We start from the raw sequence: 21,932 nt of genomic DNA, 5'->3' as shown, positions 1-21,932 counted from the left end.
GTCTGCATCCGGGTCTCGCCTTGTGCCCTTACACTGGTGTAATGTTATGCGGTTCGTAAGGATAGTGTATCTAACAAATTGTCTGCCTACATAATGTGTAAGTTATTTGAGAAGTCATTACTTTCTTACATTGCTCAACATTTTCTTAACATTTGTCATAATTAGTTAAAGCAATATTTGTATCCGGTCTTGCCTGACTTTGGCTGCATATTTTCTCGCCATTTTGTTAAAATCTGAAAAGTTGCATTATGGGCCCTAAAAGCACTTAAATAATGTCCACTGCATGTGTACTTTGTATTTAGGCGAATTTAGTACAACTTTTGGCATACTAACTATATCCATACTTTGACCAATAAGCATACTATATACTCAATTCACGTCACAAATAGTATTGCTAGTGCGGTTAGCATGAATATTCAAACACAGCTACAGTGACATACACTCTGAATTACCAAAAATGAAAAATCCCATATTGGTCCTTCACAGTCAGACCAACCCAAGCTGTACTGTGCAAGTAGACTAATAGTAGGCCTTCTACTGAAATCAAAATGTATTTGTCACAGATCTCTGACTTCCTTCCTGTAGGCTGTCTCATCGTTGTCGGTGATATCAGGCCTACCACTGTTGTGTTGTCAGCAAACTTAATGATGGTGTTGGAGTCGTGCTTGGCCATGCAGTCGTGGGTGAACAGGGAGTACAGGAGGGGACTAAGCACGCACCCCTGAGGGGCCCCAGTGTTGAGGATTAGCGTGGTAGATGTGTTATTGCCTACCCTTACCACCTGGGGGCTGCCCGTCAGGAAGTCCAGGATACAATTGCAGAGAGAGGTGTTCAGTCCCAGGGTCATTAGCTTCGTGATAAGCTTCGTGGGCACAATGGTGTTGAACACTGAGCTGTAGTCAATTAACAGCATTCTCACATAGGTATTTCTATTGTCCAGGTGAGAAAAGGCGGTGTGGAATGCGATTGAGATTGCATCATCTGTGGATCTGTTGGGGCGGTATGCGAATTGAGTGGGTCTAGGGTTTCCGGGATGATGATGATGCTGATGTGAGCCATGACCGGCCTTTCAAAGAACTTCATGGCTACTTTCAAAGAACTTCGAGTGCTACTGTGCTGTTGTCATTTAGGCAGGTTATGTTCGCTTTCTTGGGCACAGGGACTATGGTGGTCTGCTTGAAACGTAGGTATTACAGACTCGGTCAGGGAGAGGTTGAAAATGTCAGCGAAGACACTTGTCAGTTGGTCTGCACATGCTCTGAGTACACGTCCTGGTAATCCGTCTGGCCCCCTGGCCCTGTGAATGTTGCTTGCCCAAATTGGGAAAGCAAGCACTTTTTGCCGTCTGCCCAGATGGTGGGTGGTTGCACACCCACACACACTTACACAAACATGAACTTCTCTGAAAGAAAGAAGCCATCATTAAAGTTTTTTAGCAAGCGTCTATGAGAAATCAGGACAGGTCATTTTACTGAGCATCCATTATGAACACAGGCTGTAAAACACTGATCACTAAGGTCATTACAGAAAACACCAGGTTGATACCTATTGGGATTATTGGTGAGGATAATATCGAGGAGAGTAGCCTTTTCTGGGTGTTTGAAGTCATACATTGTGGGATTAGTAATGATCTGAGAGATTTATGGTGTCCCATCGCTTCAGGACTTGGTCAGGTGGTTTAAGCATGTCCTAGTTTAGGTCACATAGCAGGACAAATTCAGACTTTGTGTAAGGGGCCAGGAGAGAGCTTAGTGCAGGTAGGGTACAGGCCGGTGCTGATGGAGTATGATAGAACCCAGCAACAGTAAACAAAGAGGTATTTGAAACTTTAATGCTTAAAACCATAAATCACATTGTTTGGGGACAGACTTGGTGCAGACAACCGAGCACTGAAGGTGATCCTTGGTAAAGATTGCCACTCCCCCACCTTTGGAAGATCTGTCTTGCCGAAAAATATTATAACCAGAAAGGTTAACAACAATATTCAGAACACTCTTCCTTAACCACGTCTCAGTAATGACCAACATATCTGGATTGGAGCTGTGAACCTACACTTTCAATTGATCAATTTTAGGTAATACGCTTCTAGTGTTAATGTGCAGAAAACCCAGGCTTTTACGAGAGCAGAAATCAGTGAAGCAGATATCAGAGCACAAGTCAGAATTGGGGCTAGCAACAGTATATGGGCCAGGGTGTACATGCACATTTCCAGATTTCATCATCAGTAATACAATCAAGGCACGACAGAGGACAGGGAGAGCTCTGCAGTGCTGATTTATGACATTCGAATGTGCATTAGATATCAACAAGATCATATTGCACAGTTTAAGGTTTCCTTATTTCAAGCGTGTTGCGCCGATGGGTATATGTTGACATGATGTCGTAAATCCTGGGATAAATAAATAACTTTATCAATGTATCCCATCAAAAAGTGAGAATGTTCGTTAATAGTGAAACCCTTGCAAGGTTACATGATGGAGCAAGAGTGCATTTATAAACCATTATTCAGCCAAGCTTAATACACGTACAATATGTGAAGCATGAATGACGATCTCACAATTTTAACCATAACTATTTATTCATTTGTTCTTAAAAATATATATAATTGATGGTTAAAAAAATTCACACATTGTGAATTGCACCTTTTAATTGATATAACAATTCTAAGTATTTTTTGATGTGAACCATTTGTGAATTTGTTTTTGCCATTGCGACATGGCACCAGAGCCCATTATTGCAGAGTTGTGTCAATGAGGTGGTGGTTTTGTTACTGTAATTTAGTTATTCCAATATGTTTTCCTTAATTGAATTCCCTTAATCTATTTTATGAGAATTTGTAAGATTCTTGTTTGCGTAAAATAGACAGAGACCAGTCTTACCAATAATAGGTAATAGAATTGATTCTCGGAGCGCGCTGCCACGTTACCACGAGCAACACTTTATATACAATAACATGACGTCATTTCATTGCTTCTAGAATGAATCCCCTCCTCCCGACCTAGAATTAAGTGAGTTTAAAGTTTATTCCAACTCACTAACACACTCACAGGTCACACAACATAACTGAATTAACTCTTGACCCCTCACCATTATCGATCACCACTTAGCTGACAGTTCTAATTAACAGAACCTAGGAATGCACTCACTGCCTTATCTAAAACACCACAGAGCTAAGTTTCGTCGGTTCAACCATAGGGTCGTTAACCTATCTGCTTACTTAACCCACTCCTCTCCAGACTAGTTTGGAATGATGTTCGTTATATTTAATTACTCCTTGTCCGTGTCACACAATCCCTTCTTATGAACTCACATTGTTAATCAGATATAATAAAACAGAGTATAAGTTTACTTAGTTACAGTTCCTTTTAAAATTAGAATATTGTTTAGTCATTTATTCATAATATTCCTAACAGTTTTCAATTGGCAAACACTTATCATATGGTTTGTGCATGCTGAAATATGGTGCATTGGGATACATGGTTGGGATACTATCGGAAACTTAAAATTTGTAGCAAGCATGGTAGCAAGCATTGGTTGTTATATCTCTCTAATTACAGACTGAAATTACCACTAGTTACATGTTGTTATTAAAGTGTAACTATGTATTTCTACATTTAATTACAATACTTGTTTCTGAAGACCATTCTTCACAGTAAGTTTTGATAGTATTACATGTGTTACACTTGTTTTCTCAAGTGTAAGACCATGTGCGATTAAAATGTAACTTAATGTTCTTTGTGGATAGGAACCATTTGGAAGAACCCTGAATCCCGGGATTCCACACATGACGGGTCCTGATTCAGGTTGCCGGTTTCTTGAAAGGGGCCTCCAATTATGAAGGTGGGAGAAGGCGATGCACAGGAGAGAGGAATCCGCTGCAGTGAGGGGCTTCAAGTCTCGGACCACCTGTCTCATAGCCAGTTTTTACACCCGAGCCACAAGACTGTTCCAACTGCTTAACCCTGGGCTGACTACTGCACCCTACCACACACTTACTATATATTCATGTTCTGCACACATTGAAATCACTTTAGTGTACCGGACCGTGTTCTACTCACTGTGCACATGGGCAAACAATGTCCATACTATAGCCGATCCCTAAAGGCAATTTTTTCAAATCTTATTTTTATATCTTATTTTCTTTTATCTGCATGCATCTTGTTCTTGAGTTTTTTTAAATATTTTTTTGTTTTTATATTTACAATGTCACTTATTTGATTGCTTTCCTATGTTATACTGAACACAAATATAAGCACAACATGTAAATTGTTGGTCCCATGTTTCATGAGCTGAAATAAAAGATCCCAGAAATGTTTCATACACACAAAAAGCTTATTTCTCTCAAATGTTGTGCACAAATTAGTTTACATCCCTGTTAATGAACATTTCTCCTTTGCCAAGATAATCCGCCCACCTGACAAGTGTGGCATATCAACGAGCTGATCATTACACAGGTGCACCTTGTGTTGGGGAAAATAAAAGGCCACTCTAAAATGTGCAGTTTTGTCACACAACACAATGCCACAGATATCTTAAGTTTTGAGGGAGTGTGCAATTGGCATGCCCACCAGATCTTTTGCCAGATAATGTTCATTTCTCCACCATAAGCCACCTCCAAAATAATTGTAGAGAATTTGGCTGTACTTCCAACTGGCCTCAACCGCAGACCACAGGTAAACGCCAGTCCAGGACCTCCACATCCGGCATCTTCCTTTGAGGGATCATCTGAGACCAACCACCCAGACAGCTGATGAAACTCGGTTTGCACAACAGATGAATTTCTGCACAAACTGTCAGACACCATCTCAGGGAAGCTCATCTGCATGCTCGTCGTCCTCACCAGGGTCTTGATCTGACTGCAGTACGCTGTTGTAACCAACTTCAGTGGGCAAATCCTCACATTCGATACCCACTGGCATACTGGAGATGTGTGCTCTTCATGGGTAAATCCCGGTTTCAACTGTACTGGGCATTTGTCAGACAGTGTGCATGGTAAGCGTGGGCAAGAGTTTTGCTAAATTTGTGAACAGAGTGCTCCATGGTGGCAGTGGGGTTATGGTATGGCAGGCATAAGCTACGGAAAACGAACACAATTGCATTTTAACGATGGCAATTTGAATGCACATAGATACCGTGACAAGATCCTGAGCCCCATTGTCGTGCCATTCATCCGCCGCCATCACCTCATATTTCAGCATGATAATGCATGGCCTCATGTTGCATGGATCTGTACACAGTTCCTGGAAGCTGAAAATGTCCCTGTTCCTCCATGGCCTGCATACACCAGACATGTCACCTATTGAGCTGGTTTGGGCTGCTCTGGATCCACCTGTATGACAGTGTTCCAGTTCCCGCCAATATCCAGAAACTTTGCACAGCCATTGAATAGGAGTGGGACAACATTCCACAGGCCACAATTGACAGCCTGAACAACTCTATGTGAAGGAGATGTGTCGCACTGCATGAGGCAAATGGTAGTCACACAAGATACTGACTGGTTTTCTGATTCACGCCCCTAGTTTTAAAAGAGTATCTGTGATTAACAGATGCATATCTGTATTCCCAGTCATGTGAACTCCATGACTAGTGGCAACGGGGAGTAGGCATGCCGCTGGTTTGTTGCCGAAAAGGCGTCTTGCCTCCTACTGGCAGCTGTAGTGTTGCGGTCCATAGAAGGGCGCGTGGGCTGTGTGAGGAAAACAGCACTTGAAGCACAGCTGAATTAGACTATGGGCAAAAAGCTGTTGCACGGTGCTCGACCACTCTGGAAGGACGTTGGCCTCCAGGATGCTCATTGCTAACTGTAGTAGGTTGCTTTGTAGTTGCTAGCATGTGTTATCTCTTACTGTCAGGGACAGGGCAAGGGGCAACTGCAGCTCGACTGTTTGTCAGTAGCAGAACAAATGCATATCAAGGTCTGTGCACAGCCATGTCTGGCATCAATCACTATCATACGATATGAGAACAAATTAAATCCATAATATTCAGTAATAAGTCTAGTGACCATCATCAACCCATACACAAATGAGTTTCACAAATAGAGCACTGGAAATCATGTAGTACTGAAAGGGAGAAAACATAAATATGCTAAGCTGGGTAATTTACGCTTAACTGAATATATTATTCATTTTAAATAATCCCATTACACCAACTTTAATTACACATGACTTCTGAGTAACAGATGTGTACTTTTCATACAGGAGTTTTGGATAATTACATGGTAATTACTGTACATCAATGTGAGCAAGACAAAGGAGCTGATCGTGGACTACAGGAAAAGGCGGGCCGAACAGGCCCCCATTAACATCGACGGGGCTGTAGTGGAGCGGCTCGAAGGTTTCAAGTTCCTTGGTGTCCACATCACCAATGAACTATCATGGTCCAAACATACCAAGACAGTCGTGAAGAGGGCACGACAAAACCTTTTCCCCCTCTGGAGACTGAAAAGATTTGGCATGGGGTCCCCAGATCCTCAAAAGGCTTTACAGCTGCACCATCGAGAGCATCCTGACAAGTTACATCACCGCCTGGTATGGCAACTGCTCGGCATCTGACTGCAAGGCGCTACAGAGGGTAGTGCGAATGGCCCAGTACACCACTGGGGCCAAGCTCCCTGCCATCCAGGACCTATATAATAGGCGATGTCAGCGGAAAGCCCATAAAATTATCAGAGACTCCAGTCACCCAAGTTATAGACTGTTTTCTCTGCTACCATGCGGCAAGCGGTACCAGAGCGCCAAGTCTAGGACCAAAAGGCTCCTCAACAGCTTCTACTCCCAAGCCATTAGTCTGCTGAACAATTAATAAAAATCGCCACAGGACATTTTACATTGACCCCCCCCCTTTTGTACACTGCTGCTACTAGCTGTTTGTTTGCTAACTATGCATAGTCACTTCGCCCCCACCTACATGTACAGATTACCTCAACTAGCCTGTACCCCTGCACACTGACTCGGTACCGGTGCCCCCTGTATATAGCCTCAATATTCTTATTGTGTTTCTTTTTATTATGACTTTTTATTTTAGCCTACTTGGTAGATATTTTCTTCTTCTTGACCTGCACTGTTGGTTAAGGGCTTGTAAGTAAGCATTTCATTGTAAAGTCTACACTTGTTGTATTTGGCGCATGTGGCAAATAAAGTTTGATTTGATTTGACACAGTGAATAGAGAGAACACATGCAAGACCCTTGACTATAGAACTTTGATAGAATCAAAAGCACCGCGGAACGTTAACTCTTAGCTGCAGTTAATGTTTCCATTAGCAACTGTATCATATGTATTTAACTGTGATATTTGATGTGAAGTGATTGCTTTATGATTTCTGATGGACTACTGATTGTGGCTAGAAATGCTTTGGTGGATACAATCATTGTAGTGGCTAATTTGTCCAATATAATTGTCTCAATATAATTTCCATTCTAATCCTTTACCCACAATGGAGAGTGATGAAATGTTAGTCTTTATGCATACAAGTCCAATGTCCAGTTTGATTCAAGTTGAAAAATAATAATACATTTATTTGTTGTTCTTATGAATACAACAATGTAAAGATAATTCTATCAAAACTAATTCTGATCATTAAGACTAAAGAAACAAACAGCATGGTAAACATTGTCTGGTAAGGTCAAAAGACTGTGTGCTGCCATTCCAGTCACTCCCCGTAGGCCTTGGAGCATGTATGCCTATTAACTGTATTCTACATTGATCTGTAGAGGGGGAATACACACTTGACAGGGGATTAGTGGCAAACACATATAACTGAAATGCGTCATGAATTGGAAACATACTGTCACGCCCTGATCTGTTTCACCTGTCCTTGTGCTTGTCTTCACCCCCCTCCAGGGGTCGCCCTTCTTCCCCACTTATCCCCTGGGTATTCATACCTGTGTTTTCTGTCTGTCTGTGCCAGTTTGTTTTGTTTGATCGAGTCAACCAGCGTTTCCTCAGCTCTTGTTTTCCCCCAGTCTCTCTTTTTCTCGTCCTCCTGGTTTTGACCTTTGCCTGCCCTGACTCTGAGCCCGCCTGCCTGATGACTCTGCCTGCCCCCGACCCTGACCCCTGCCTGCCGTCCTGTACCTTTGCCGCTACTCTGGATTATTGACCCCTGCCTGCGTTGACCTGTCGTTTGCCTGGCCCTGTTATTGCAATAAACATAGTTACTTCAACACAATCTGCACTTGCATCTTATCTGAAATATACAAATATACAATATGACGTATTTGGCTCCTACAGTCATCCATAACAATTCCAGTTGAAAACAATCTTCTTTTCAGTTTCATTATTTCTTCAAGCACAAAGGAAAATATCCAGTAATAAATTAGATAGATTAGTGTATGACATCTAATTGAAAAGGATAATTTAATTAAAATCAATATGAGATCTCTTCAGTGGCATCAGTGACCTCAAACTGCGGTCTCCCATCCAAGGAGAATTGTATAACTTTGAAGCAAGATTTAAAGCAATTCTTGTTTCACATCCAGCATTAGTTTAATGTGTTGAATACAGATATCTTGTGACATCATTCTGAAGTGTTTACGTGTGTTCAAGATAAATGGTATCATGATTGCATGCCTTGACATTTTTGAACCAGATACATAACTTAAAACCTGCCCATGGACTACCATACGCAGTGTGAAGCAGCAGTTCTCCCATGCTCCAATTTTGCACTTTCCTTTCAACTGTACAGACTGCCTAACTCAAACGGATATGACAGTAAAACTACATTCCATGTGAATAATGTGGGAACAGTCCCCACTACAGGCCAGAAGCCAAATCAGTGTTCATATTAGATCGCTAACATTGGTTTGAAAATGGTTTGAAAATAGCCGTTCCTCCTCTAGCGGCCCAAGGAATTGGCTAGAATGTTCCTTCACATTTTACAGCTAATTTCACATGGATGAGATGCAAATGCGTTTGTGGCTTCATGCGCGAACCCAAGATTAATGGGCAACGTCGCAGGTTTAATAACGCAGCGGCTCTAATACATCATGTGATAAATTAAAGCCTCCCTTTAGTTTCTCCACCATGTCCATACAGCATGCCATGCCTGGTATGTATCTGTAGCAGGTGAAACACTGCACTGCCTCATGTTGAAGACAGCCTATCGGTGGACTGGACACATTAGCGTCAGTCAGACACACTGCTGGTTTGATAAATGGCCTCAACATGGATACGCACTTCGATAAGCTATAAGGCTGAAATATAGCTACACTATACAGACTGGGGGTAAAGCAGGGCTGTTTATATTTAAATGGGGATATTTTTGTAACGTTTATTCAGAACAAGAATTAGCATTTACACTAGTAAGACTAGAGGAACAGTCGTCTCTATCCAGCTCAAAGGTCCATCAACAAGAGTTGTTGGACATGCAAGGAGCAAACTGAAAACTGTGGTTGTCATTGATAATGAAACTGAAAAGAAGATTGTTTTCAATTCAGGTTAAAGGGAATTCAGAAGGTAAATTAAAATAATTTATTTACACTACATGACCAAAAGTACGTGGACATCTGCTTGTCGAACATATCATTCCAAAATCATGGACATTAGTATGGAGTTGGTCACCCCTTTGTTGCGATAACAGCCTCCACTCTTTTGGGAAGGCTTTCCACTAGATGTTGAAGCATTGCTGCGTGGACTTGCTTTCATTCAGCCTCAAGAGCATTAGTGAGGTTGGGCACCGATGTTGGGAAATTAGGCCTGGCTCGCAGTCGGCGTTCCAATTCATCGTAAAGGTGTTTGATGTGGTTGAGGTTAGGGCTCTGTGCCGGCCAGTCAAGTTCATCCACATGATCTCGACAAACCATTTCTGTATGGACCTCACTTTGTGCACGGGGGGCATTGCCATGCTGAATCAGGAAATGGCCTTCCTCAAACTGTTTATCACTCCAGAGAACGTGTTTCCACTACTCCAGAGTCCAATGGCGGCAAGCTTTACACCACTCCAGCCAACGCTTGGCATTGTGCATGGTGATCTTAGGCTTGTGTGCAGTTGCTCAGCTATGGAAACCCATTTCATGAAGCATCAGAAAAACAGTTATTGTGCTGACGTTGCTTCCAGAGGCATTTTGGAGTGAGTGTTGCAACTGAGGACAGAGGATTTGCATGCGTTGCGTGCTTCTGCAGGATTTGTATGCGCTATGCGTTTCAGCACTCGTGGTCCCTTTCTGTGAGCTTGTGTGGTTTATACAGTTTTAAGACATAAACTGAACACTATGAAATATAAAAAAATAAACGTGAACATGAACGAAAACCGAAACAGTACCGTGTGGGAACAAACACTCACACGGAAACAAACACCCACAACTCAAAAGTGAAACCCAGGCTACCTAAGTATGATTCTCAATCAGAGACAACTAACGACACCTGCCTCTGATTGAGAACCATACTAGGCTGAACTCAAAACCACAACATAGAAAAACACACATAGACTGCCCACCCCAACTCACGCCCTGACCATACTAAATAAAGACAAAACAAAGGGAAATAAAAGGTCAGAACGTGACAGTACCCCCCCAAAGGTGCGGACTCCGGCCGCAAAACCTGAACCTATAGGGTAGCGTCTGGGTGGGCGTCTGTCCGCGGTGGCGGCTCTGGCGTGGAACGTGGACCCCACTTCACCACAGTTTTTCTCCGCCTCATTGTCCGCCTCCGTGGCCTCTTACGAGCGGCGTCCCTCGCCGCCGACCTCGGACTGGGGACCCTAGCAATGGGTCCCGAATGGACTGGAGACTCCGGCAGCACCGGATAGGCGGAAGTCTCCGGCAGCGCCGGACAGGCGGGAGACTCCGGCAGCTCCAGAGTGAAGGGCGATTCTGGCATCGCCTGGCTTACTGATGGTTCTGGCAGCTCCTGGCTGACTGACGGCTCTGGCAGCTCCTGGCTGGCTAACGGCTCTGGCATCGCCTGGCTGACTGACGGCTCTGGCAGCTCCTGGCTGACTGATGCCTCTGGCAGCTCCTGGCTGACTGACGGCTCTGGCAGCTCCTGGCTGACTGATGGCTCTGGCAGCTTCTGGCTGACTGACGGCTCTGGAAGCTCCTGGCTGACTGACGGCTCTGGAAGCTCCTGGCTGGCTGACGGCTCTGGACGCTCCTGGCTGGCTGATGGCTCTGGAAGCTCCTGGCTGACCGATGGCTCTAGAAGCTCCTGGCTGGCCGCCGGCTCTAGAAGCTCCTGGCTGGCCGACGGCTCTAGAAGCTCCTGGCTGGCCGACGGTTCTGAAAGCTCCTGGCTGACCGGCGGCTCCTGGCTGACTAGCGGCTGGCGGCTCCTGGCTGACTGGCGGCTCTGGCGGCTCCTGGCTGACTGGCGGCTCTGGCGGCTCCTGGCTAACTGGCGGCTCCTGGCTGACTGGCGGCTCTGGAAGCTCAGGACAGACTGGCGGCTCAGGACAAACTGGCGGCTCAGGACAGACTGGCGGCTCAGGACAGACTGGCGGCTCTGGCGGCTCAGGACAGACGGGAGACTCTGGCGGCTCAGGACAGACGGGAGACTCTGGTGGCTCAGGACAGACGGGAGACTCTGGCGGCTCAGGACAGACGGGAGACTCTAGCAGCGCTGGAGAGGAGGAAGGCTCTAGCAGCGCTGGACAGGCAGGAACACCTGTAGGCAGAGGACGGGGAGACAGCCTGGTGCGGGGGGCTGCTACCGGAGGGCTGGTGCGTGGAGGTGGCACTAGGTAGACCGGACCGTGTAGGCGCACTGGAGCTCTTGAGCACAAAGCCTGCCCAACCTTACCTGGTTGAATGCTCCCCGTAGCCAGGCCAGTGCGGCGAGGTAGAATACCCCGCACTGGGCTGTGCTGGCGAACCGGGGACACCTGGCTGACTGACGGCTCTGGAAGCTCCTGGCTGACTGACGGCTCTGGAAGCTCCTGGCTGGCTGACGGCTCTGGATGCTCCTGGCTGGCTGATGGCTCTGGAAGCTCCTGGCTGACCGATGGCTCTAGAAGCTCCTGGCTGGCCGCCGGCTCTAGAAGCTCCTGGCTGGCCGACGGCTCTAGAAGCTCCTGGCTGGCCGACGGTTCTGAAAGCTCCTGGCTGACCGGCGGCTCCTGGCTGACTAGCGGCTGGCGGCTCCTGGCTGACTGGCGGCTCTGGCGGCTCCTGGCTGACTGGCAGCTCCTGGCTGACTGGCGGCTCTGGCGGCTCCTGGCTGACTGGCGGCTCTGGCTGCTCCTGGCTAACTGGCGGCTCCTGGCTGACTGGCGGCTCTGGAAGCTCAGGACAGACTGGCGGCTCAGGACAAACTGGCGGCTCAGGACAGACTGGCGGCTCAGGACAGACTGGCGGCTCTGGCGGCTCAGGACAGACGGGAGACTCTGGCGGCTCAGGACAGACGGGAGACTCTGGTGGCTCAGGACAGACGGGAGACTCTGGCGGCTCAGGACAGACGGGAGACTCTAGCAGCGCTGGAGAGGAGGAAGGCTCTAGCAGTGCTGGACAGGCAGGAACACCTGTAGGCAGAGGACGGGGAGACAGCCTGGTGCGGGGGGCTGCTACCGGAGGGCTGGTGCGTGGAGGTGGCACTAGGTAGACCGGACCGTGTAGGCGCACTGGAGATCTTGAGCACCAAGCCTGCCCAACCTTACCTGGTTGAATGCTCCCCGTAGCCAGGCCAGTGCGACGAGGTAGAATACCCCGCACTGGGCTGTGCTGGCGAACCGGGGACACCATGCGTAAGGCTGGTGCCATGTGCGCCGGCCCGAGGAGACGCACTGGAGACCAGATGCGTAGAGCCGGCTTCATGGCACCTGGCTCGATGCTCACTCTAGCCCGGCTGATACGAGGAGCTGGAATGTACCTCACTGGGCTATGTACACGCACCGGGGACACCGTGCGCTCCACCGCATAACACGGTGCCTGCCCGGTCCCTCTCGCTCTCCGGTAAGCACGGGAAGTTGGCGCAGGTCTCCTACCTGGCTTCGCCACACTCCCCGTGTGCCCCTCAATACATTTTTGGGGCTGCCTCTCGGGCTTCCAGCCACGCTGCCATGCTAGCTCCTCATAATGCCTCTCTGCTTTCGCTGCCTTCAGCTCTGCTTTGGGGCGCCAATATTCCCCTGGCTGTTCCCAGGGTCCTTTACCGTCCAGAATCTCCTCCCAAGTCCAGTTCTCCAGGTATCGCTGCCTCTCCTGCTGCTGCTGCTGCTGCTGCTGCCTGTTACCACGCTGCTTGGTCCTCTGGTGGTGGGTGTTTCTGTAACAGCATTCCTCCTCCTCTTCTGAGGAGGAGAAGAGAGAAGGATCAGAGGACCAATGCGCAGCGTGGTAAGTGTCCACAACGTTTATTGTAAGACATAAACTGAACACTATGAAATATAATACAATAAACGTGAACGTGAACGAAAACCGAAACAGTACCGTGTGGCAACAAGCACTCACACGGAAACAAACACCCACAACTCAAAAGTGAAACCCAGGCTACTTAAGTATGATTCTCAATCAGTGACAACTAACGACACCTGCCTCTGATTGAGAACCATACTAGGCTCAAAACTGAACTCAAAACCCCAACATAGAAAAACACACATAGACTGCCCACCCCAACTCACTCTCTGACCATACTAAATAAAGACAAAACAAAGGAAATAAAGGTCAGAACGTGACAGACTGCGACCTGCCAAAGGCAAAATAATTTACTGCTGTTGAATTAACAAAGAATAGTGTTCACCACATCCTCTTTAGGACCATGTATTTCAATAAAGTTCCACTGAGGATTATGACTATATTGTCACATCCTGATCAGTTTCACCTGTCCAGTTTCACTACCCCCTCCAGGTGTCGGTTGTTTACCCCAGTGTTTTTATCCCTGAGTTTCCTGTCTCTCTGTGCCAGTGTATTTATCCCTGAGTTTCCTGTCTCTCTGTGCCAGTGTATTTATCCCTGAGTTTCCTGTCTCTCTGTGCCAGTGTATTTATCCCTGAGTTTCCTGTCTCTCTGTGCCAGTGTATTTATCCCTGAGTTTCCTGTCTCTCTGTGCCAGTGTATTTATCCCTGTGTTTCCTGTCTCTCTGTGCCAGTGTATTTATCCCTGAGTTTCCTGTCTCTCTGTGCCAGTGTATTTATCCCTGAGTTTCCTGTCTCTCTGTGCCAGTGTATTTATCCCTGAGTTTCCTGTCTCTCTGTGCCAGTTCGTCTTGTATATTTCCAAGTCAACCAGCGGTTTTCCCGTTATCCTGCTTTTTACATTCTCCTTTTTCTTGTCCTCTCGGTTTTGACCCTTGCCTGTTTCTGGAATTTGTACCTGGCTGCCTGACCATTCTGCCTGCTTTGACCACAAGCCTGTTTGCCACTCTGTACCTCCTGGACCTTTTTGCCTGTCCCCGACCATTCTGATAATTAAACATTGTAAGACTCCAACCATCTGCCTCCTGTCTCTGCATTTGGGTCTCGCCTAGTGCCTTGATATATATGGGTAAACATGTTCTATGTAACATCATAAAAGAATGTGGAAAACGTAAGGAACACTATCCCTACAAAGCTAAATGTAAATGGCTGGCAAACCATTATTAATGACCTTTTATATTTCAATGGCTAACCATTAGATCATAAGAAAAGACTACATTGATGTGATTCCCCAGGGAACTATTCTGCGTGAAGGATAATCAATTGAATAAATAGCAGCGTCTGACTCATCAACGATGAACCCTGCATTCGGAACACATGCATACATTTATTTACAAGTCGTGCCACACACAAATCAATTGAGGTTTTGAGATGTTGGATGACAGACAGTTGTTAAAAACACTTTCTTGTCCTTCCCGTCTTTATATTACAAAGCTATAAATCTGATTAACGCAATCCGTGTCAGATACATTACCTACTATATGCCTTAGCTTCAGTTTGAAGAAGATGTCATTGGCCAAGCATCAATAACCAACTTTTTTTCCTTTTTTTATATGTATGTTTTACCAAAGATGTACTCTGCAGCCCTGTTGCCAAGCAACCCCCTCTCTGCTCCAGGGAAGAGGAGAGGGTAGAGCTGCAATAGATTGTCAGGTAGATAATTAGAAGTTGGCATGCATAAAGAGAAGGAAGATGTGAGGGAAGCGTTGTCACTCTCAATTATTTTCTTTCTACACCCATGTCCATGCACAATTTATTAAGGAGTGATTTCCTGACACAAAATATTGAGTTCAAAAATGTTTTTAAGGCAAATTTTCTCCCTGGTAGTGCTTTTGTTAGCACTTAGAGGAGGTGTAGGCCACAGTATGAAGTAATGTACTTGAGCTCATGAGGGTTATATGGGCACTGTTGAGACTTTACCTAGGCAAGAAAAAAGTGTACTTCAAAGGCACCAGTGTATTGAGAGTCCACCCTTACAGCAAGCTCTGATGGTTGGATTACTTCTAGGTCTAAGAAGTAGCTCAAGTAGGGTAGAACTAATGCATCTCTATCAAGAAGGATTTATTAATAAGGGTTCTTTTTCTCAACACTACAGTCTGAAAGTGTTTTAAGTTCAGAGCTAAACTATATTTTGAAATCCTTGATCATCTATGCATCTCAACGTTATGGGCATTAGACATACTGTATGTCATCAAAAGGAAATCCCTCAGGAATTACAACTCTATTCTTTCATCCTTGAGTCCAAAAAAAGAAACATCTCTTTACCCCATGTATTATTAATAGACTGCTTCAAAGCCAGTGGCAATTAGGTTGGGTGGTGGATTTACTGCTACTATTCCTCTAATTTATTTTAAAATCACAATGTCCCTTTGCTGGATGATAAATGATTCAGTGCTTTAAAATATAAAACAAGCCTAGGGGTATTAATAAAATAAATAGCTGTGCAAACAGCTGAAGCAGCCTCTTTCTGTTGCACCGCATTAAACATGCAGGGGACACATAGTACTCACATCAGTGAATTATGCGAGAGTGGGCATGGAAAGGCATATTATATTTGTATTTGAGCAGAGAGAGGTGCGTCAGGCTACTGTAGATCTCAGAGGACTCTAGGAGTACCTTAGACCAGCAGATGGCGGTGTAACAACAGTAAATAGGTATTACTGTACTGTGCTATACCGCCTTAGTCTAGGTGGGATGGATTCTAATCAAAGCAAAAGCAGATTAACACTAAAGGAGCTGCTGTCTTTGCATTCCAGTTTAACGGACGCCTCTCAACAGAATTTCAAATCAAATCAAATCAAATTTTATTTGTCACATACACATGGTTAGCAGATGTTAATGCGAGTGTAGCGAAATGCTTGTGCTTCTAGTTCCGACAATGCAGTAATAACCAACAAGTAATCTAGCTAACAATTCCAAAACTACTACCTTATAGACACAAGTGTAAGGGGATAAAGAATATGTACATAAAGATATATGAATGAGTGATGGTACAGAGCGGCATAGGCAAGATACAGTAGATGGTATTGAGTGCAGTATATACATATGAGATGAGTATGTAAACAAAGTGGCATAGTTAAAGTGGCTAGTGATACATGTATTACATAAAGATGCAGTAGATGATATAGAGTACAGTATATACGTATACCAATGAGATGAATAATGTAGGGTATGTAAACATTATATTAAGTAGCATTGTTTAAAGTGGCTAGTGATATATTTTACATACATTTCCATCAATTCCCATTAGTAAAGTAGCTGGAGTTGAGTCAGGGAGTTGGCAGCAGCCACTCAATGTTAGTGGTGGCTGTTTAACAGTCTGATGGCCTTGAGATAGAAGCTGTTTTTCAGTCTCTCGGTCCCTGCGTTGATGCACCTGTACTGATCTCGCCTTCTGGATGATAGCGGGGTGAACAGGCAGTGGCTCAGGTGGTTGTTGTCCTTGATGATCTTTATGGCCTTCCTGTGACATCGGGTGGTGTAGGTGTCCTGGAGGGCAGGTAGTTTGCCCCCGGTGATGCGTTGTGCAGACCTCACTACCCTCTGGAGAGCCTTACGGTTGTGGGCGGAGCAGTTGCCATGAATATGTCCGTAAACACACCAGCTAGCTGGTCTGCGCATGCTCTGAGGGAGCGGCTGGGGATGCCGTCTGGGCCTGCAGCCTTGCGAGGGTTAACACGTTTAAATGTTTTCCTCACGTCAGAGTGCAAGAGACGACAATAGCCAAATAAATAAATAAAAATGAATAAAAAAAAAAATATATATATATATATATATATATATATATATATATATATATTTGTCACATGCACCGAATACAACAACCTTACCGTAAAATGCTTACTTACAAGCCCTTAATCAAGAATGCAGAGTAAGAAAATATTTGATAACCAAAATAAAGTAAGTAACATGGTAAAGTAATAATAACGAGGCTATATATAGGGGGTACCAGTATCAAGTATGGGTTGGTTAAGGTAAATTGAGGTAATCTGTACATGTAGGTAGTGGTAGAGTGACAATGCATAGATAATAAACAGCGAGTAGCAGCAGCGTGAAAAAGGGGGTCAATGCAAATAGTACGGGTAGCGTATTGATTAACGGTTCATCAGTCTTATGGCTTGAGGGTATTTGAAGGGCAGACACAATGCTATTCAAGCTATTGGACTAGTTTTAAATAAGCATCATGAATATTTAACATTACCCTGTCTTTGTGTTAAGGAACTCAAACAAATGCTAGCAATTCAGCTTATAAATGGTTCCCAGAACACCTGTTAGCTAGTTTATGTTTTTTTATTTTTATTTCTATCTTTATTTAACTAGGTAGGCTAGTTGAGAACAAGTTCTCATTTGCACCTGCGACCTCGCCAAGATAAAGCATAGCAGTTCGACATGTCTAACAACACAGAGTTACACATGGAATAAACAAAACATACAGTCAATAATACAGTAGAAAAAAAGGGGGGGAAAAGTCTATATACAGTGAGTGCAAATGAGGTAAGATAAGGGAGTTAAGGCAATACATAGGCCATGGTGGCGAAGTAATTACAATATAGCAATTAAACACTGGAATGGTACATGTGCAGAAGATGAATGTGCAAGTAGAGATACTGGAGTGCAAAGGAGAAAGATAAATAAATAAGTACAGTATGGGGATAAGGTAGTTGGATGGGCTGTTTACAGATTGGCTATGTACAGGTGCAGTGATCTGTGAGCTGCTCTGACAGCTGGTGCTTAAAGCTAGTGAGGGAGATATGAGTCTCCAGCTTCAGTGATTTTTGCAGTTTGTTCCAGTCATTGGCAGCAGAGAACTGGAAGGAAAGACGGCCAAATAATGAATTGGCTTTGGGGGTGACCAGTGAGATATACCTGCTGGAGCGGAGCTCGTGCTACGAGTGGGTGCCTCTATGGTGACCAGTGAGCTGAGATAAGGCGGGGCTTTACCTAGCTGAGACTTGTAGGTAACCTTGAGCCAGTGGGTTTGGCGACGAGAGTGAAATGAGGGCCAGCAAACGAGAGCATACAGGTCGCAGTGGTGGGTAGTATAAGGGGCTTTGGTGACAAAACAGATGGCACTGTGATAGACTGCATCCAATTTGTTGAGTAGAGTAATTGAGGCTATTTTGTAAGTGACAGTGCCAAAGTCGAGGATCGGTAGAATGGTCAGTTTTATGAGGGTATGTTTGGCAGAATGAGTGAAGGATGCTTTGTTGCGAAATAGGAAACGAATTCTAGATTTAATTTTGGATTGGAGATGCTTAATGTGAGTCTGGAAGGAGAGTTCACAGTCTAACCAGACACCTAGGTATTTGTAGTTATCCACATATTCTAAGTCAGAGCCGTCCAGAGTAGTGATGCTGGACGGGCGGGCAGGTGCGGGCAGTGATCGGTTGAAGAGCATGCATTTAGTTTTACTTGCATTTAAGAGCAGTTGGAGGCCACGGAAGGAGAGGCATTGAAGCTAATCTGGAGGTTCGTTAACACAGTGTCCAACGAAGGGCCAGAAGTATACAGAATGGTGTCGTCTGCGTAGGGGTTGATCAGAGAATCACCTGCAGCTAGAGCGACATCATTGATGTATACAGAGAAGAGAGTCGGCCCGAGAATTGAACCCTGTGGCACCCTCATAGAGACTGCCAGAGGTGCGGACAACAGGCAATCATTTGAGACAGAGTCGAAAGCCATGGCCAGATTGATGAATACAGCTGCACAGTAATGTCTCTTATCGATGGCGGTTATGATATAATTTAGGACCTTGAGCGTGGCTGAGGTGCACCCATGACCAGCACGGAAGCCAAATTGCATAGCGGAGAAGGTACGGTGGGATTCGAAATGGTAGGTAATCTGTTTGTTAACTTTGCTTTCGAAGACCTTAGAAAGGCAGGGTAGGATAGATATATGTCTGTAGCAGTTTGGGTATAGAGTGTCTCCCCCCTTGAAGAGGGGGATGACCGCGGCAGCTTTCCAATCTTTGGGAATCTCAGACGATACAAAAGAGAGGTTGAACAGGCTAGTGATAGGGGTTGAAACAATTTCGGCGGATAATTTTAGAAAGAGAGGGTCCAGATTGTCTAGCCGGCTGATTTGTAGGGTCCAGATTTTGCAGCTCTTTCAGAACATCAGCTATCTGGATTTGGGTGAAGTTGAAATCGGGGGGGGGGGCTTGGGTGAGTTGCTGTGGGGAGTGCAGTTGACCGGGGTAGGGGTAGCCAGGTGGAAAGCATGGCCAGCCGTAGAAAAATGCTCGTTGAAATTCTCAATTATACAGGATTTATCGGTGGTTACAGTGTTTCCTAGCCTCAGTGCAGTGGGAAGCTGGGAGGAGGTGTTTTTATTCTCCTTGGACTTTACAGTGTCTCAGAACCTTTTATGAGTTTGTGCTACAGGATGCACATTTCTGCTTGAAAAAGCTAGTCTTGGCTTTCCTAACTGCCTGTGTATATTGGTTCCTACCTTCCCTGAAAAGTTGCATATCACTGGGGCTATGCGATGCTAATGCAGAACGCCACAGGATGTTTTTTGTGCTGGTCAAGGGCAGTCAGGTCTGGAGGGAACCAAGGGCTATATCTGTTCTTGGTTCTACATTTTTTTGAAAGAGGCATGCTTGTTTAAGATGGTGAGGAAGGCACTTTTAAAGAATGACCAGGCATCCTCTACTGACGGGATGAGGTCAATATCCTTCCAGGATACCCGGGCCAGGTCGATTAGAAAGGCTGCTCGCTGAATTGTTTCAGGGAGCGTTTGACAGTGATGAGGGGTGGTCGTTTGACCGCGGACCCATTACGAATGCAGGCAATTAGGCAGTGATCGCTGAGATCTTGGTTGAAAACAGCAGAGGTGTATTTGGAGGGCAAGTTGGTTGGGATGATATCTATGAGGGTGCCTGTGTTTATAGATTTGGGGTTGTACCTGCTAGGTTTATTGATAATATGTGTGAGATTGAGGGCATCAAGCTCAGATTGTAGGATGGCCGGGGTGTTAGCATGTCACAGTTTAGGTCACCTAGCAGCACGAGCTCTGAAGATAGATGGGGGGAAATCAGTTCACATATGGTGTCCAGGGCACAGCTGGGGGCTGTTTCTGTTTCTGGAAAGGTGGATTTTTAAAAGTAGAAGCTGTTTGGGTACAAAACTGGATAGTAAGACAAAACTCTGCAGGGTGTAGATTGCAACTCCGCCACGTTTGGTAGTTCTATCTTGTCGGAAAATGTTATACTTAGGGATGGGCATTTCAGGGTTTTTGGTAGTCTTCCTAAGCCAGGATTCAGACACGTCTAGGACATACGGGTTGGCAGAGTGTGCTAGGGCAGTTAATAAAACAAACTTAGGGAGGAGGCTTCTAATGTTAACATGCATGAAACCAAGGCTTTTACGGTTACAGAAGTCAACAAATGATAGCGCCTGGGGAATGTCAGTGGAGCTAGGCACTGCAGGGCCTGGGTTAACCTCCACATCACCAGAGGAACAGAGGAGAAGTAGGGGGTACGGCTAAAGGCTAAAAGAACTGGACGCCTAGTACGTTCAGAACAGAGAGTAAAAGGAACAGATTTCTGGGCGCAGTAGAAAAGATTCAAGGCATAATGTACAGACAAAGGTATGGTAGGATGTGATTACAGTGGGGGTAAACCTGTGCATTGAGTGACGATGAAAGAGATATTGTCTCTGGGAATATCGTTTAAACCAGGTGATGTCACCGAATGTGTTGGAGGTGGAATTACAGTGTTCACTAAGGCATATTGATCAGGGCTAGAGGCTCTACAGGGAAATAAGGCAATACATCCTAACTAAAACAGCAATGGACAAGGCATATTGACGTTAGGGAGAGGCATGCGTAGCCGAGTAATCATGGGAGTCCAGTGAGTAGCTTCAGGCAGCTAGAGGGCCGGGGCTAGCAGCTAGCAGAAGGGCCTTAGAAGGACGTCGCGATGGAAGAATGTCTGTTGTGGCCCCCTCGTGCTGAATATGTCAGCAGATGGATCAGCAGGGCTCCGTGTGGTAAACCAGGCCAATTGGCAAAATAGGTATACTGGCCGAAGAATTTATCCAATAGGTCTCTTAAGCTAACAGTGTGAGTGTAGTGAAATGCTTGTGCTTCTAGTTCCGACAATGCAGTAATAACCAACGAGTAATCTAATCTAACAATTCCAAAACTACTACCTTATACACACAAGTGTAAAGGGATAAAGAATATGTACATAAAGATATGAATGAGTGATGGTACAGAACGGCATAGGCAAGATGCAGTAGATGGTATCGAGTACAGTATATACATATGAGATGAGTAATGTAGGGTATGTAAACAAAGTGGCATAGTTTAAAGTAGCTAGTGATACATGTATTACATAAAGATGCAGTAGATGATATAGAGTACAGTATATACATATACATATGAGATGAATATTGTAGGGTATGTAAACATTATATTAAGTAGCATTGTTTAAAGTGGCTAGTGATATATTTTACATACATTTCCATCAATTCCCATTAGTAAAGTAGCTGGAGTTGAGTCAGTGTGTTGGCAGCAGCCACTCAATGTTAGTGGTGGCTGTTTAACAGTCTGATGGCCTTGAGATAGAAGCTGTTTTTCAG

General features: G+C 45.1%; 1 pseudogene; it reads left to right on the top strand.

The window, feature by feature from the left end:
• Positions 1 to 10,706: 10,706 nt before the first annotated feature.
• LOC149971289 (uncharacterized) overlaps positions 10,707 to 21,932 on the top strand; it is a 104,850-nt pseudogene continuing 93,624 nt past the window's right edge.

Source organism: Oncorhynchus mykiss, chromosome 27 (genome assembly GCF_057628025.1).
Source record: "Oncorhynchus mykiss isolate SJ-2025 chromosome 27, ASM5762802v1, whole genome shotgun sequence".
Lineage (NCBI taxonomy): Eukaryota > Metazoa > Chordata > Actinopteri > Salmoniformes > Salmonidae > Oncorhynchus > Oncorhynchus mykiss.
This window is presented reverse-complemented; position numbering and strand designations above follow the sequence as displayed.